Genomic DNA, 18,797 nt, shown 5'->3' with positions numbered 1-18,797 from the left:
ATAAAGCCAGGTAAAGAAAATCTGGGAAGTCATCAGACAGGGAGAAAAACCATGAGAGACTCTTAACTGTAGGAAAAAAACTGAGGGCTGCTGGAGGGGAGGTGGGTGGGGGGATGGGGTAATTGGGTGATGGGCATCAAAGAAGGCGCGTGATGTGATGAGTACTTGGTGTTATTTATACGCAACTGATAATTTATTGAACACTACACCGAAAACTAATGATGTACTATCAGTTGGCTAATTGAATTTAAATTAAAAAAAAAAAACAACTATAGGAAATCCCAAACTGAAACTCAGTAAATAACTGCGTGCATATTCTCTACTAGGGTAGCCAATGAAGAGTGAAACTGGCCCAATGTAGGTTCTATCACCTTCCCCACACCTTTCAGAAGAGCAGGACCTTTTAAAATCAACACACCAGGAAAGGGGGAGTAGAGAGCAAAACTCCCCTAGAAGCCACAGGGACAACCAGCTAGCTCCCAATCATTAGGAAGTAGTGCAATAGAGTGGTGTATCTGGCCACCAATCAAAGGCCCAAACCAAATTGTGCAGAGAACCACGGAGAGGGGCAGATTTCAAGGAAACGTGAACATGAACATGAACCCAGGCTGGGCAGCATCATGACTTCTCAGGGGCTAAAGAAATCTTGAAGATATTTTCAAAGATCTGAAAAGCAAGGTGTAGAGATAGTGCACAAGCCCTCCAAATTTGTATGTGGCAGAGAAGACTAGGGCACATAAAATGTGAGCAACACCTTTCAACATGCCCTCCCTACAGCGCTGGGCTTCCATGACATCAGCAGCTACCCACTTGCAAGGAAGAAGCAGAAGCGTTGTGGAAGAAGGCTGGCAGATAACTGAAGAGACATGGGTTCTTGCCCTGTCTCATCGCTGGCTGCTGTAGGAATGGGATGCTTGCTTGGTCTCTCTGTGCCTCACTTGGTCGATCTGCCCACTTCACAAGCCCAAATGCATTGCAGGTCTGGGGCTTCTCAGCCTAACTGTGCAAGTGGTTTCTTCCCCATTCTCCCTGCTTGCACCTTGGCTAGGGGCCTTCAACTGTCCCCTCCCTCATCAGGTGTTCTGTGATACTATCCTGCCCACTCACCTAATATCACTTCCCCCAATTTCACCAAGTTTCAGCTACTTTCTTCTGTCTTTCTTGGGTCACTCTCACTCTCCCTGCAAACCTAGGGCCACCTCCTTGCTCTCAGTTCTATCACATATGCTCTGTGACAGCTGAGGCTTCAGCCACCTTGCAGGACTCACTCTTCCCACTGTGATTCTGGTTCAGGAGCATGACACAAATAAGTGTGTACACAGATGAAACATAAAATATGTTCTCTGTAGAAAGAAACCCAACAGGAACACTTAATCTTTATAAGATGACCTTGAAGGGAAGGTCTGTGCAGCTGTCCCAGGACTAGGTGGGACAGCCCCCGTTATTCCATCAGACAGGCTCCAAAGCTGCTAACAGGGGGATGAAAGACTCTACTTTGTTCATGACCACTGGAGGTGAAGTTTAAAATTGGGTGCTGCTAAAAGTCTTAGGAAGTGGTGTTGGTGTTGGTGATGACATTCAGAGACACATAGAAATCACTGGCAGATGGGGAACTAGTGTTCACACCATACACTACTGCAAGGAGGGTGTGGCTGGGGAATAGTGTGTCAGAGGGTCCCAACCCAGGGTGGCTGTACCTGTGCATATCAGAGGGGGCTCAATGGAGGCAAAGAATGGGACATGCCAAATAGGAAATCAGCATTGGCTGGACACTGAGGAAGGGACTCATACTTGACACAAGGGTCAGGAGACAGACTCTGGATACCACTTTCAATGTGACTCAGGTTCTTGCCCTTCATGAGATTCTCTAGAACACCCCTAGATCTGGGCAGCCACCAGGGGTCTGTCAGCTGGACCACTTTGATGTGCTTGAGCTTACCACCTGGTTAGCTCCTGGTTCTCTAGTTTTTCTTAACCTAATGATGACGTGAATCCTTGTGTAGTTGCTATAATTTGAACATATTACAGAACACTGCTCAGTACTACTCAGTCTTTACAGGCACCTCAACATAGCCAGTCTAATTCATCACACTCAGCACCTTCCTTATTGCTGTTATCAGGGACATTTCCTTTATTATCATAGTATGCTTTCATAATACAACTGAACCCAGCCATGTTCTATACTAGTAAGCTTGCGCTTATTCCAAACCCTTTGTAGTTCCCAATATTAAGTCTCTCCACAAATCCACTAGGGTTTCTAGAATTTTGTTTTCACCAATCACAATCTGCATAACACCAATCAGGTGAAGATGTTTCTTTCTTTCATTTATTTTATTTATCTATTTACTTATTTAGAACAAATGCATGTGAGGTGGGAGGGGTAGGAAGAGAGGGAGAGAGAGAGAATCTTAAGCAGGCTCCACACCCAGCATGGAGCCTGATGCAGGGCTTGATCTTGTGACCCCAAGATCACAACCTGAGCCAAAATCAAGAGTTGCACGCTCAACTGACTGATCCATCTAGGCTTCAGGTGAAGATTTTTCTTATGCTAGCTTTCTCTTTATTATAGAAATTAAGCAATCTGTGAATGAAACCATTTTCCTGCTACATGTGAAGTGAGTTTCTGCTCAAGGTTCTGTACTTTTTACAATCTGCATGAAACTATCCCTTATTCTCTTTACAGAACTGCTACAACATTTTGTTGGAACCTTTTTTGTGGTACTTTTCATGTTCTACTTTGTAATAATCCGGTTTCTTCAAGTCTTACATTAAGTAGAAATAAGCCCATTGAAGGCAGCAACTGTGCCTGATTTCTCTTTGTGGACATGGTCAACATTCAAAAAAAAAAAGTTTGCTGAATAAAAATGTGGTAGTTGGATGATGGCAGTAGTTCAGAATGACCCACGAAGCAGGTAATATCATCTCCATTTTAGAGAACAAATACAGCTCAGAAAAAATAAGAAACTTCAGTTCCCCAGGCTACTAAACAAGTTCCTCAGGCTACTAAAGTGGTAATGCCTAAATCTGAACTAGTTTAACTTGAAAGCAAAATTGTCTTCCTGACCACTCTGCTGTCCACTTCAGGAGAAAAACTAAAAAAGCAAGAGCTAAAAAGCTAGAAGCTGTTAAATTCCACAACCTAAAACAAGTGAGTCCTATCTGCCTCCAGACACTGTTTGTCTGGAGTACAACATGGTCAGGGGTGAATTTCAACTCCTTCTTCTTCCTCTTCCTCTTCCTCCTCCTTCCCCCTCTTCCTCTTCCTCCCCCTCTTCTTCTTCCTCTTCTTCTTCTGCTTATTCTCCTTCCTCTTCCTCCTCCTTCCCCCTCCCCTCCCCTTCTTCCTCTTCCTCCCCCTCTTCTTCTTCTCCTTCCTCTCCTTCCTCCTCCTCCTCCTCCTCCTCCTCCTCTTCTTCTTCCTCTTCTTCTTCTTCTTCTTCTTCTTCTTCTTCTTCTTCTTCTTCTTCTTCAAGTCTTTATTCTTACTGAGTTTCTTCTTTCTGGTCTTCTACCAGAACTCCAGATTCTCTTCTTTCAGTAGCCACTGACTTTTATCTTATGTTTCACTCTCATACTCAAATATTCAGGTTCAGTTCCCTTTCTTTAGACATATAAAAACACAATTATATATTCGTTCTTCAAATTAAATGCCTCTGTGAGTAAAGTAAATTTAACAGAACCATTTGGTCTTTTAGAATCTTATACATAAAAATACCGTGACCTTAAGCTTCCTGACCAGACCTTTTAGAAGCTGCACCTCACCTGTGACCTGACCAGCTTCCCCAATCAGTGTTGATTCCTCAACCATGTGACTTTCATGGTTTCTGAGAAACGAAAGCAGCTGTTTTCATTATGGTTTTAGCTTAAACAAAACTCCAAATTCTTATTAAGAATGTTTAATAAAATCAATAAGGCATTAAAAACTGCCAGCAGGGAGCTTAGCAAATTAGATGCTTGCATGGTGCCTCCCTCTGTGCCTGGATGCAAATATTTCTCATCTTTATACAGCTTTTCTGAAACATCATAATGTCATCCCAACCAAGCACCCCCCTCCACCCCACGTGACTATGTGTTTGTAAGATGCATGCTAACATCATTTTGTGACAAAAGTGAAACTCAACTAAGTAGCTGCTTGCTTTTGGGGAGCTGGAAATTCAAGAAGTTTCCATAGGACTCATTGAAATATTAAGAGAGCCCCACCTTGAGAAGGTAAAATGGAATCAATCAGTATTCATTATATTATGCCATCTAATATTTATTAAGTACTTAATAAAGTGGAACCACATTTTTTTTTAAAGATTTTATTTGTTTGACAGAGATAGAGACAGCCAGCGAGAGAGGGAACACAAGCAGGGGGAGTGGGAGAGGAAGAAGCAGGCTCCCAGCGGAGCAGGGAGCCCGATGCGGGGCTTGATCCCAGGACCCTGGGATCACGCCCTGAGCTGAAGGCAGACGCTTAACTGAACCACCCAGGTGCCCCTGGAACCACATTCTTAGACATTGAGAGATTTTTTTTCTTTTCAAACAGTTTCAGACATTGTTCTTACTCTCAAGTAACTTGTGCAGGACGTTAATTTTTTAAATAGTTCTAGTTTTCAAAGGAGCCCAGAATCTATAATCCCAACTTAAGGTATAAAGAACCATACACTCTGAATGGAGGCTACTCAGGTGAATGATGAAATTCTACATATCTCCTTCCTTTTCTCTCAAGACAATTTAACTGAAATAAAGTCAATATCAAAACGAAGAGTAACAAAAGGAGAGGCATAATTCTCACAGGCATGAGAGTGTAAATGCCAACATCTGGGCCCATTGTCATCTTATCTAGCATCCGTAAATTTCAAGATGTCAAAAAAATTACAACAGCTCACAGCCTTACCTTACCAACCAGAATTTCTAATGTTATGTTTTTAAGTGACATAAATTCAAGAGGAGGGGATGCCTCCATCAAGGGGAATGTAGTAATACCATCCCTCTAAGTGCGCTCATGTTCCCCTCGCGATTTCACCACCTTTCCTGCCGCTTCACAACCCCTGAGGTGAACCCACCTGCAAGCAGGAGCCACACTCCTATCAGCACTTTCGCTAAGCCAGGTGAGCAGTGTGGTGAGACCAGGCGTCCTTCCAGGGCATTATGCCTAATGAGTTCATATTATGCGACCTACAAACCACAATAAGCAAATGCATCTTCAGGTATGACAACAGTTTGTCACTTTTCTTCCAGGATGCCGAGTAAACCCACCATATTATTCAGTTACATCAAACCACGGTGGGGTTTGTGGTATTAAAAAAAAAAAAACCGCCATCTTCAGCCATTTACTGCCAAGCTGTTTCACTATTAGACAAATCACTCCCAAGCAGCACATGGTAATTAAACGGCAGGAGAGTAAGTCTGTAATATTCTTCAGCAGAGCTTTCCTTGCTGACGTCCTTTCCTTCAACCCACAGCTTTCCACCTGAAGAGCTATGAACATCAGATAAAGACTGTACCCACCTCTCCATCTGCACACGTAAATCTGTTTCTCTGTCCCAACTGCTGTTGGCTCTCACAAGCCCACTCTTAGCTGAGCCCCCAACAGAACCCATAAGCCCTAATCCTGAAAGGCCTCCTAAGCACCGACACAAATGCTCATTTCACACGTGGGAGAACGGAAGCCCAGAAAGGGGAAGCAATGGGCTTGTGATTCCACAGTAATAGCGATGGCACCAGAACCCCATCCTCCCATACTGATACTATCCCGTCCCGGCTTTGGGTTTAAGGTAACTCTAGGACTGTGACTCCAAATGAAGCCAAATGACTCCACTGATTGGGTTCTTCTAACCCAAAGTCTTGTTCGATTGGCTTTCCCTGCCTTTTAAGAAACGTTAACGGGTATCATCTCTTAATGATTCAACCCCAGTATGACCCGAACACAGCAGGCACTCACTAAGTACCTTGGTGTACTAAATTACCTTCCTTTCCTCCATAACATTTCCCATGTCTTTCCTGCCCTTCCAGTTTTATCAGCCTCCTCTCTGCCCCTGTGACTCATCTGCTGCTGACAAATACAACTCATGGTGGACAGCTGCATGGTAGTCACATCAAAGAGCAACCGAGGTTGCTTCTGGTACTAAACAAACACATCACTCCATAAAAGAGAAAGCCATTACTGAATCCCAACAGAGTTAAGATAAGATTATACAGACCCATTCTCTTTGGGCACTGGTATGTACATAGCATCCCTGAATAGGTCTTAATCGGAGAAAGTTTACACTTAATCCAATTTTTATTTTCCCATACTTCAACTAATGGTTCAGCCTGAATTTTGGTTCTGCCAAAAGGATTCACTTACATATAATTTTATGGAGCAAAGCCCCCGAAGAGTCCCCTCCTCTTCCCTATTTATCAACTAGAGCTCTTGGATTCCAGGCATCTGATCTGAACATGCATGACTGGTGGGTAGCTCAACAGTGTGTTAAAGAGGCAATGAGTCCCAGGGAGCACGGCGAGAGACATAAGACTACTGAAGTCCTAAGTCATCTTCCCTCACACTCCATCTGCAGTGTCCACGAGATCCGTGCTGCCTAGGCAATTAGGGCCATCAAGAAGAAAATGCTAACTCTATCCTCTTCTCCCAGCTGAGAAACTTCCAAGGAGCCCCAATGGATAAGCCTGAATGGTCTGACCATTAAAACCTCAGGGCTGACTTCATACAATGGATGTTTACATTCTAAGAAAGTTTAATTTATACTTTATCTAATAATACCTTCAGTTACAAAAGTAATACCTGCTCATTTTAGAAAATTTGAAAAATACAGATAAGCATGTAAAGAGACACAAGAAATGTCACCCCCATTACTTCTGACATTCTGAAATGTGTCAGGGAGTCGAGCCCTTTGTCCTAGGTAACACCAGAAACTTGAACTAAGCCTCCCTTGGCCTACGAAACATAGCTATTATAAAGACAGCTTCTCTCTGTCGTCTGAAAATTTTCTGGTGTGTTCAGACTTCAGTAAGTCCCAGGTTAGGTTCACCTATAAGGTGACTGCCCTCCCTGCTTGTCCACTTCTGTGAAAACAGCATGTTTCCAGTAGGTGCTTTGCAACTACACACAAACTCCGCTTTCACAGTCCACCATGCAGGCTGCCATCATCAACAATCAATTATTTCCAGAAGCCACTCAAAGTAAATCCATTTCTGGGCCTACTGCTGGGCTGATTTCATAATTTTTTGTCTCCTGAAAACACATCTTTGTACATAGCTTTCTTTTTGGATCTGTAACTGTATTAAGCTCAGGGCTCAATTCTTTCCAGCTTCAAATACCTTCCCTGCTTAGGAGGTGGGAAGGAAAGCATAGCTTCTACTATTTATGGTGTCCAAGAAGGTTTGTTTACCCTATTAACAAAATCAACAGTTGTGACTCCATGGCACCCTAAAAATGTCCCTGGCCCACGGCAGCATCCTGATTGGGAAATTACACTCCAGGAAAACAGCCCCGAGGCAAAGCAGTGCCTAGGGCAATAATCTCATTTTCACTAACGTTTCCCAATCCTCCTTCTGAGTGTTATTTTTGAAAAGCAGCATGGTTCCATAGCAGGCCCAGCAATTTAGATGGCGGCGTCAGGACTGAGAGTTGGCAAACGCCAGGCTCAGTTCCGTGAGGGACTCACACTGCGTGAGTGTGCGCACATGTGTGGTGTGCGTGTTCAGGGTAGGGCTTGTCCAGCTGTCTCTAGACACCTACTCCATGCCAGAGCCTGTGCTGGTTCCCCCCATGTACATCTCCTTACTTAGTCCTCCTAGCAGTCCTGTTTGAGGTAAATACTAGGTCCTTACTGAAGAAACTGTGATTTAGAAAGGCTGAACGATTTCCCCAAGGGCACAAAGCAGATAAAGGGAAGAATCTGGGTTTGGATGACCGCACAGGCTGCCTCTCGTTCACCAACAAACTCCAGGTGACTCCACCAATCTGGCTCTGAGACATAATGTAAGACAGACCAAGAGGATTAAATATAAAGATAATTTCTACATGCTTATCAAAAGGTGGGATGCTAAGTTTAACAATAATGCAACAGTGCACATTTTCTCCAACTGAAAAAGGTCTTGTTCTTCAGTTCTGTTTGTGAAACAACCTTCAGGGATGCTCATACCTTTTAGACCTTTAAATTACACACGTCCCTGTTCCTTGTCCCCCACCAGCACACCATTCAGTAAACAAAAGTACTGCTGCATACATTCCACAGGCTCAGGAACACAATGGATAGAACCTTAAAGGAAAGAGCCAGATGGTCTCAAAATTCACATGGCTCCACACCCAAGAGGCTCACAGCTGCTGGGAGTGTTCTGGCAGGAGAAGGCTGCAGAGATAGGATGGAGATAATTTTAGGACCAGGCACTTAAGACCTTCAGCTCCAGCCCAACTCAGACACTGCTCATCCCAGGAAGGCACAAGGACACATGGAGCTGACCACTCATCTATGCCTTTGTTACCTGCACCTGATAAGCAAGCTTTCAAGGGAGGGCAGGGATTTGATTTAATGGCAGGGCTGAATCAGAAGAACCATGTTCCATGAATCCTTAAGAAATGGAAATGCTTGATTCCTAAATTGCCTTTCCATAAGCACCCAGCTAACACAGCAGGGGCACCCCTGCTACGGGAGCAGGGGTGCTCTGCTTACTGCCCAACTGCACCAGGTGACTGCCTATAAAAGGCAGCAACCGCAGACCACATCTTCCTTGTTTATCCAGAGAAACGATTCTCCCTTAACACGCGGGCAACCAGGCAAAAAAGAGATGGAAAAGGAAAACATCAGGAAGGATTCAGAGGGGATACAGGCAAATGGGAAACACCTTCTGTCCCTTGGAGCTTGAATACACAAGAGCCCTATTTCCTTGTAAACCTGGGGAGCCAGCAGATCTATGCTCAAAATAGCATCCGAGGCAGGGAGAGGATTTGTTTAAAAACACCCAGGACTCACAGGAAAAAGCAACATAAAAAGAAGAGAGGGGAGTTCTGTGTTTCTGGAACAGCACCTCTCTTCCCCTCCCACTATTCCTGAGGGCTGCTATGAAAAGGACCGTAAGCCCTCACCTCCCTCAAGATGCCAACAGAAGGGGAAGGAGATTGACACAAACGAGAAGGCTGACACAGGATGCACAGGATTGTCATAAGAACCTGTGTAGAGATGCAAGAAGAAACTAGCAGGTTCTGCCTGGGGGGTCAAAGCTGGCTTCAGCAAAGTGGGGACATCGATCTGACTCCAGCAGAAAAGGTACATCAGGGTAGAGGAGACGGTGTGAGCACAGGTGTGCAGACATGAAAGAGCCAGTGATCCTGGGAAATACTGTGCAGGAAGTGATCAGACAGGAGGTGGGAAGGGAAGTGATGCCAGATGGTGACCATGCCCTTCAGGACTACGCAACTGCCAAATATTTGCTGAGTCAGCAAGGCCTAGCCCAAAAGTGGGTATTAAATAACTTCTCCACAAAATACACTAGCTTATATTCTGAATTGACACAACCTTTTAAGCCACTGAGACCTCAATGTAAACTACACAACATTAGTTCCCTGAAGAGAACTTTACTCCTGTTAGAAATTAAGTTTGAGTTCAAAATTATTTTTTCTTTTTGTAATTTTATTTATTCATTTGAGAGACAGAGAGAGCACAAGCAGGGAGAGAGGCCGAGGGAGAGGGAGAAGCAGACTCATTGCTGAGCTGGGAGCCCCACATGGGGCTCGATCCTAGGACCCTGGGATTATGACCAAAGCAGAAGGCAGATGCTTAACCATCTGAGCCACCCAGATGCCCCCTTTTTTTTCATATATTATATTTAGTGAGTTAAATTTCTCACACCAAAGTCCAAAGGTAATCCATACTCCAGACTTAGAAACATTTCTAAGCATTGTGACCACAGAACAGTGTCCTGAGGCACCCTAATTGCCAGTAATGTTCAGTATTAAGTACACACACGCAGACTATTAAACTGGATGATCTTTCAGTAAGAAACACCGGTTCTAGTGTGAACAAGCTCACTTCTCAAAAGGGAACCTTGGTGCTCTACCACCCGAAAAAGCCACCATTTATGTTTTGGTGGTTACCCTTCTTCATGCCTCCGTACACAAACACACAAGCGTGCACTCACACTTTTGTATAAGAGATCAGAGGGCTCTAACGGCTCCCCCGCCCCTGTAGTCTGTGGTAATTCTCTTTCTGTAATTTCTTAAACCAAGTCCCCATTCTTGGCACTGCTTATGTGAATTTGAGTTCTCAGTATTACAATGAGCAATTTAAAGTGAACCATTTTGGGGGCACCTGGGTGGTGCCATCGGTTGAGCCTCTGACTCTTGGTTTCAGCTCAGGTCATGATCTCAGGATTGTGAGACTGAGCCCCATGTGGGGCTCTGTGCTCAGCATGGAGTCTGCTTGAGATTTTCTCTCCCTCTCCCTCTGCCCCTCCCACTCACGCGCTCTCTCTCTCTCTCTCTCTCTCTCTCAAATAAATAAATAAATAAATCCTTAAAGTGCATCATTTTTAACTGTTATAATGAGCATCCTTGAATATCTATCTTGTGCACTGGTCTAAACTGCTGGGTAGAGAGGTACCCACATTTTATATTTTGTTATATTTCCCCCAAAACCTTCCAAAATGGCAGCCCAATTTATACCCTGGTAGGAATGCTTTGTTGGGTCAGGCTGATCTTGAAGGTGAGGGGCGAGGACTTAGCTCCTTGCCTTCTGAAGAGACCACATGGACCATGTCAGCCACAGGAAACTCCCATCACAGAGAGTTGGCAGTGCCCACAGAAAGGGGGCCAGGCACTGGCTTAGTCCCCACAAGGAGATGTCAACAGACTTGATGGGACCTCAGTGGGCAAAACTCCTGGCAACCCAAAAAGTAAGAGTAGAGAAAAAAATTCTGTTGAGACAGCAAGAGAGTCTTCCATCTTAAAAACTGCTATCAGCAGACACTGATTATCTATGTATTTCACACCAGATCTTTCTCCTGACACACTGTAACTAACAACATGTGTGGAGTTTCCTTCAAATTACCTTTCCTACTGCTCATTATAATCTGAAGTGATTTATAATGTTCCTATGAATCACACGGGATAGATTATTTTCTTTAATTCCAGCCAGCAGCTGTTGAAGCAGACTAATAAATAACCACTGTAGAACCCCCACTGAACTCTCTGAAAAGGCTGTAAATATATTTAACAACCCACAGCATAAACACATCTCCAGTTCCCAACCAGGATTGAATACCTTTCAGAAACTCTGTTAGTTATGAATGTATCTGAAGAAAAGAAAACAAAACACCAAACTCTATAGGACACGTCTGAAATGCCTATTCCTTCCAGAAAAAAGTACAAACTCCAGAACTTCCTGTTTCCCTTACCTGTGCCTTTAACAAATACAGACATCTGCAAACACTAGTGCCCTTACATTACATTGGAGTTTATTTAATGCCCATTTAATTTTAGATACAAATCTACTTTGCCTTAGAGACTAAACAAAGAATTACGGAGTTTTCAACTTCTTGGCACATGTCTCTTACCAGTTTTTTTTTTTTAATTTGTCTTTTTGTCAAAAGACAAATAAAGTGGAAAAATCTGATGCAAAAACTAAATAACAAAACGAAACAAAAAACCAACCCTGTTTCACCTCACCTCCACTGGCAGCTGGTCATGTAATTTTCAACTGTAGGTTTTACTTATTTTCTTGTTCTTGGGCCAGAAGGAGCTTTAGCATGCTGGTGCCTACCATTTAGTTTGCCCACACCCCACGCACGTCAGGGCCACCAGGGCTCTACCGATAGACTTAACCAAGGTTTTCAAGGGCCCAGTGGCTCCAGCTAGCCCAGGGCACATATCTGGACATTTATCTGCCAGCTAGGCACCTATATCCTCTCCTCCACTATGACACTAGTTACACTTCCTTTTCATGCACTGGAGATTTTCTCTCTGAAATAAGAATTATATTGAGACAGTATATTCTTCACCTGTGGCGTGTACTTAATCCAGGATGCAACTGAGCAACTATGCACCTAGTAATCCTTACGCTATTCCTATAAATTTCTGATATAACGTCTTTCCTCCAGCCAAGACACAGCCATCGTGGTACATACCTAATTCATTTGTTATTCCCATTTGGGCAAAGAAGAAAACATAAACACTGTAATAGTGATGAGTACTGAAATAGGCAGGGTAAAGGAGGGTAGCATAGATCATCTTTATTTATTTTTTTTTTTTAAAGATTTTATTTATTTATGTGACAGAGAGACAGCCAGCGAGAGAGGGAACACAAGCAGGGGGAGTGGGAGAGGAAGAAGCAGGCTCCCAGCGGAAGAGCCTGACGTGGGGCTCGATCCCGGATCGCCAGGATCACGCCCTGAGCCGAAGGCAGACGCTTTAACGACTGCGCCACCCAGGCGCCCCCATAGATCATCTTTAAAGAGCTGAAAAGGGGGTGGAAAATAATCTGTGGTGTTTATCTGCAAGGCGCAAACACGAGAGCCTTCTATCGCGAGGGGCACAGTGAAAAAAGAGCTTGTATCCGTTTTTCCTGTTGGCAAAACTTGAGCTTCCTCGAGTACTGGTTCCTTCCTTGAATAGCTCTATTTCTACACCAATAAAACAAAATGAAATTGAACTACATTTAATGACTGAAACATTACACTACTAAATCCTTCCTTCGGCTAGTCGGACTTCAAACAGGCACATCCCTGCTCCACAGTTTGGGTTGCTGTGCTTATCCACAGATGCTCCACACCCGCTTCTGGACCCCAAGGCTCTCCAGACGCCTCCAGAATACAGTGCTATTGGGAAGGTAAAAAGATGATTTCCCAACAAGTGTTTACTACACCAACATGCCTGTAAGAGCAATCACTCCACTTTGAGAAAAAGAGAACTTGGCAGGAACCGCTTGCGGTGTGTTTCCCCCACCCCCCCCCCCTTGTAATAAGGAGAGGAGAATTCAAGTCAAAATCTAAAGTTACGCTAAAGGAAAGTGAATTTCCCACTCAGAACCAAAGGGAAGCAAAACACTGCCTCAATTTCCTGAAGAAGGCTTTTCAAAGTGAGAGTAAAAGAAGCATGAAAGAAATAAAAAATTTCAATGACACCTTTCATCCCCCCCCAAAATCTATGAACAGAAAGCTGCTTTTTGCTCCCATTTACACCATACTGTCCACTCTTACAAATAATTCTTTAACGGTGCTTTGTCGCACAGAACTATCCACAGGGGCGCCTGGTGGCATAGCGGTTAAGCGTCTGCCTTCGGCTCAGGGCGTGATCCCGGCGTTATGGGATCGAGCCCCACATCAGGCTCCTCCGCTAGGAGCCTGCTTCTTCCTCTCCCACTCCCCCTGCCTGTGTTCCCTCTCTCGCTGGCTGTCTCTATCTCTGTCGAATAAATAAATAAAATCTTAAAAAAAAAAAAAAGAACTATCCACATACACTAATTTGATAGGAGATAAATACAAATGTATTCTTATCCCCATTTTACAGACGAAGAAATCAATTGTTTTTTTTTTTTAAGATTTTATTTATTTATTCGACAGAGATAGAGACAGCTAGCTAGAGAGGGAACACAAGCAGGGGGAGTGGCAGAGGAAGAAGCAGGCTCACAGCGGAGGAGCCTGATGTGGGGCTCGATCCCATAACGCCGGGATCACGCCCTGAGCCGAAGACAGACGCCCAACCGCTGTGCCACCCAGGCGCCCTGAAGATATCAATTCTTGATAATAGGGTCAGGGTTATACAAACTAAACTCATCCATGCCTGGTTTGCAATAATCAGGAGACTTGTTTCTTGCTGCAACTCAGACACAACAGGCACAGTTGATGAATTTATATGTACAACTCTGACCAAACTGCCAGTGCATATATTCCTCAATTTCCAGGCAGTTTCTCAAGCTCCATTTCCATTAGACGCTTTCACTTTATACCCTATCCAGTGTGTTACTCAACTTTCAGAAATAAATAAATAGCTTCAGGTATACTGCCTGAAAAGATCTGTTATCTGGCCCTTGAACAAAACAGGGGTCAGGAACACTGACCACCCCCCCCCCCACCGCCCCATGCAGTCCAAACTCTGCGTATAAATTTTTTTTTTTTTAGATTTTTATTTATTTATTTGGCAGAAAGAGAGAGAGAGAAAGCACAAGCAGGGAGAGCGGCAGGCAGAGCAGGCAGAGGCGAGAAGCAGGCTCCCGCTGAGCAAGGAGCCTGATGAGGGACTCGATCCCAGGACCCTGGGATCATGACCTGAGCTGAAGGCAGATGCTTATGGGACTGAGCCACCCAGGCATCTGTCCGTATAACTTTTGACTTCCCTAAAACTTAATTAGTAATAGCATACTTTTGACCAGAAGCCTTACTGATAACATAAATAGCTGATTAACACAAATTTTTATATGTATTATATACTGTATTCTTACAATAAAGAAAGCTAAAGGAAACATTATTAAGAAAATACATTTATAGAACTGTACAGTATGTATTGAAAAAAATCCAAGTATAAGTGGACCCCCACAGTTCAAAGTCATGTTTTTGAAGGATTAACTGTAGAATACAAATAGTGAGCATAAGAAGGATAGAATGGCAACATTAATATCAAATACAATAGACTTCATGATAAAGAATATCACCAGAGAGAAAAAGGGACATTTCACTACAGTGAAAGGGTCATCAGGAAGACATAACAATCACAAATGTGTAAATGCTTGAAAACAAAATCAAAACACACAAAGCAAAAACAGAATCAAAAGGAGAAATAGACAACTGCAACTGTCACAAATAAATATTTTAATCCCCTCTCCCTGGTAGCTGCTAGAACAACATGGTGGTGGTTTTGCAGTAGAGGGGTCAAGACTTTTTTTTCTATAAAGGGCCATATAACAAATACTGTAGGCTTTCTGCGTGATACAGTCTCTATTAAAATTAATGAACTCTAACTTTGGTAGCTCAAAAACAGCCAGAGATGATATGTAAAAAATGAGTATAGCTGTGTTTCAATAAAACTTTATCTATAAGAATATGAAGAATAGATTTAGCCCACAAACTTAGTCTGCTGACCCCAAAACTAATGATAATTATTTTAAAAATGGCAAAGACATAAAAGATCTGAAAAAACTATCAACCACCAGGACTTACAAGAAACATTACATCTAACCATAGCATAAAAGACATTCTTTTCAAGTCTAGACCTTAAGAAAAGTCATAATTAATTTTAAATCCTGAAATCATCATACACAGTACACTGACCACAATGAAATTAAATTAGAAATTAACAATATTAAGATGACTAGGTAAGCCCCAATAATTAGAAATTAAACAATCCATTTTTAAATAATCCATGCATCAAAGAAGAAATCATGAGAGAAATTAGGCAATATTTTGAAATAAATAGTAAAAATAAAGCATTTCAAAATTTGTGGCATATAGGTAAAGCAGTGTTTAGAATGATGCCTACAGCTTTAAATACTTGTATTAGTAAAGAAGATAGATATAAAATCTTTGATCCGAGTTTCCACTTTAATAAATCGGAAAAAGAGCAAACTAAATCCAAAGTAAGTAAATGGAAGAAAATCACAAAGACAAAAGCTGGTTATTTGACAAGATCAACAAAACTAATAAACCTGTAACAAGTCTGATCAAGAAGAAAAGAGAGAGGGGGCGCCTGGGTGGCACAGCGGTTAAAGCGTCTGCCTTCGGCTCAGGGCATGATCCCGGCGTTCTGGGATCGAGCCCCACATCAGGCTCCTCCGCTATGAGCCTGCTTCTTCCTCTCCCACTCCCCTGCTTGTGTTCCCTCTCTCGCTGGCTGTCTCTATCTCTGTCAAATAAATAAACAAAATCTTTAAAAAAAAAAAAAGAAGAAGAAGAAAAGAGAGAAGACACAAATCACCAACATCAGGAATAGAAGAGAAAATACCCCTATAAATCCTACAAATATTGAAAGGATAATAAAGAATGTTATGAACAATTTTGTGCCAATAAATTTGACAACTCAGATGAAAATGGACAAATTTCTTGAAAGACATATGAAAGCAAAATTGAATGCAAGAAAGAAGAGAAAAACTGAAGAGCCTACAACAATTAAACAATTTGAATATATAACTAAATACCTGTCCCCCAGACCCAGATGGCCTCCCTGATGAATTTTATTGAAATTATCAAATATTTAAAGAAGAAATAATACCAAGCATACAAATGATTTCAGAAAACAGAGGAGGAGGGACATTTCTCATCTTATTTTATGAGGCCATCATTACTCTGATACCAAACCAGATAAAGGCATCACAAAAAAGAAAAACATCTGTGTGTCTCATGAACACAGATGCAAAAAGTCCTTGTCAAAATTTTAGCAAATCCAACAATATATAAGAAGAATAATATACCATGGCCAAATGGGATGTACCCCAAGAATGAAAGGTTGGTTTAATATCTGAAAATCAATGTAATTAATCAAATTTATAGCATGTTTTTTTAAACCACATGATCACTTCCATAGATGCAGAAAAAATATTTGACAAATCTCAACATTCGTTCACAATAAAACTCCACCAAAGAAGAAATAGAAAGCAACTTCCTCAACCTGATTAAAAGCACCTAGAAAAAACACAGAGCTAATATTATATTCAGTCATGAAAGGCGTAATGCTTTCCACCTAAGATTAGGAACAAGGCAAGGATGTCCTTTTCTACCATTTTTATTCATCATTGTACTACAGATTCTGACTAGTGCAATACAGGTTGAAAAGAAAGAAGTAAAACAATCTCTGTGCTGACAACAGAACTCTACGGAGAAAACTCTAGAGAACCCACAAAAGAACTGCTAGAACAAATGCACAGATTTAGCAAGGTAACAGGACACAAGGTTAATGTATGAAACTCCACTACATTTCTTTAAGCTATCAGTAATAACATAGAAATAAAATTTTTTAAAAATTTCATTTACAATGGCATAAAATATCCTTAGGAGTAAATGTAATGAATTTAATGAATGACCTGTGTGCTAAAAATTACAAAACTTCACATAGAAAGATCAGAATAGACCTTGGTATATTGAAAGATACACAGTGTTAATGGGCTGTAAGACTCATTATTAAGATGGCAATTCTTCCCCAACTAACCTTTAAATTCAGGCAATTGCCATTAACTCCTAGCCTACTTTTTTGAACAGATTGAAACAAAATTGCGATTTTATGCGGAAAGGAAAAGAATCAAAGCCACAGCAGTCTTGAAAAAGGGTAAGATTGTTAGACTTACAATAACTAACTTCAAGAGTTCTTATAAAGCTAGAGTAATAATGAAAATGTGGCAGTAGTGTAAGGATAGACATAAACTTCAATGGAACAGAACAGAGTGACCAAAAATAGACCCATCTTTATATGGTCCATTGATTTTCACAAAATGGGGCTGGAACAACTATCTATGGAAAAAAGTAGACTTGAATTTTACCTTATACAAAAATTAACTTGATAGGGATCATAGAACTAAAACATAAAAAGATAAGAGCCAAAACTACTAAACTTATAGAAGAAAACAGGAGAAAAATCTTTGTGACATTTAGGTTAGGCAAAGATTTCTTAAATAGGGCACAAAACTACAATCTATATAAGAAAAAAATTATAAAATGGAGTTCATAAATATTAAATTTTGGGGGCACCTGGGTAGCTCAGTAGGTTAAGCATCTGCCTTCGACTCAGGTCATGATCCCGGGGTCCTGGGATCAAGCCCCGCATCGGACCCCCTGCTCAGCGGGGAGTCTGCTTCTCTCTCTCCTTCCTGCTCATGCTCGCTCCCTCTCTCTCTCTCTCAAATAAATGAAAAAATCTTAAAAATATATTAAGTTTTGCTCTTCAAAACACAGCTAAGAAAACAAAAGCCAAGCCACTGACTTGGAGACATATCTGACAAAAGTTTTGTATGCAGAATATACACGTTTCTAATACATTAAAAGGAAAACAATCCAATTAAAAATGGGCAAAGAGTTTAACAAGCACTTCACAAAAGTAAATACAAAGATAACCAATAAACACATAAAGAAGATGCTTAGCATTAGATCCCTAGTCATCAAGGAAATGCATATGAAAACAACAATGAGATGTATTACTTAAACACCCAAGTGACTAATGGTAAAAAGACGGACAATGTCGAGTGTTAGTGAGAATGTGGAGCAACTGCAACTCTCATTCCCTGCCAGATGGGATGCAAAATTGTATAGCCACTTTGAAAACGAGTATGGCATTATCTTTTAAATTAAATACACACTTACCATCCGATCTGGCCAGTCAACTCTTGGGTATTTACCAAGAAGAAATGAAAATATATGTCCACACAAAACTTCCATGTGAATATTTATAGGAGCATTATTCATAATAGCCCCAATAGCTTCTAATTTTAAGAAGTGCTGATACATTCATGTGGATGTTACATTAAAGAAAAAGAGAGGGTTATAGGAAAGTGCAGATAAGAACAGCCTTGAAATAATGATCTACTCAAAGAAGGCAGCAAAATATAAACCTACCAGGAGTTTCAATGACAGAAATGAGAAGGATGTGGCTGGTTCTAACAATCCACAGAAAGCACAAGAAGGAAAGGCAGCTTGAAGAGCCAAGAGGCGTACCTGAAGTTATGCCAGGGAATTTAACAGAAATACAAACAGGAAGGCAACAGCTTCATGGCCCATTCAAATTAAATGCACTTTAAAACTGCATTCTAAATTAATGCATTTCATACAGTTTTCACAGCATCATTCCATTTTGTCCTTTGTCAACGGAGCTGTGCAGATTTCCACAGACCCTTACAGTTCAG

This window comes from Ursus maritimus, unplaced genomic scaffold (genome assembly GCF_017311325.1).
Source record: "Ursus maritimus isolate PB19 unplaced genomic scaffold, ASM1731132v1 scaffold_33, whole genome shotgun sequence".
Taxonomy (NCBI): domain Eukaryota; kingdom Metazoa; phylum Chordata; class Mammalia; order Carnivora; family Ursidae; genus Ursus; species Ursus maritimus.
Note: the sequence above shows the minus strand (reverse complement) of the source record.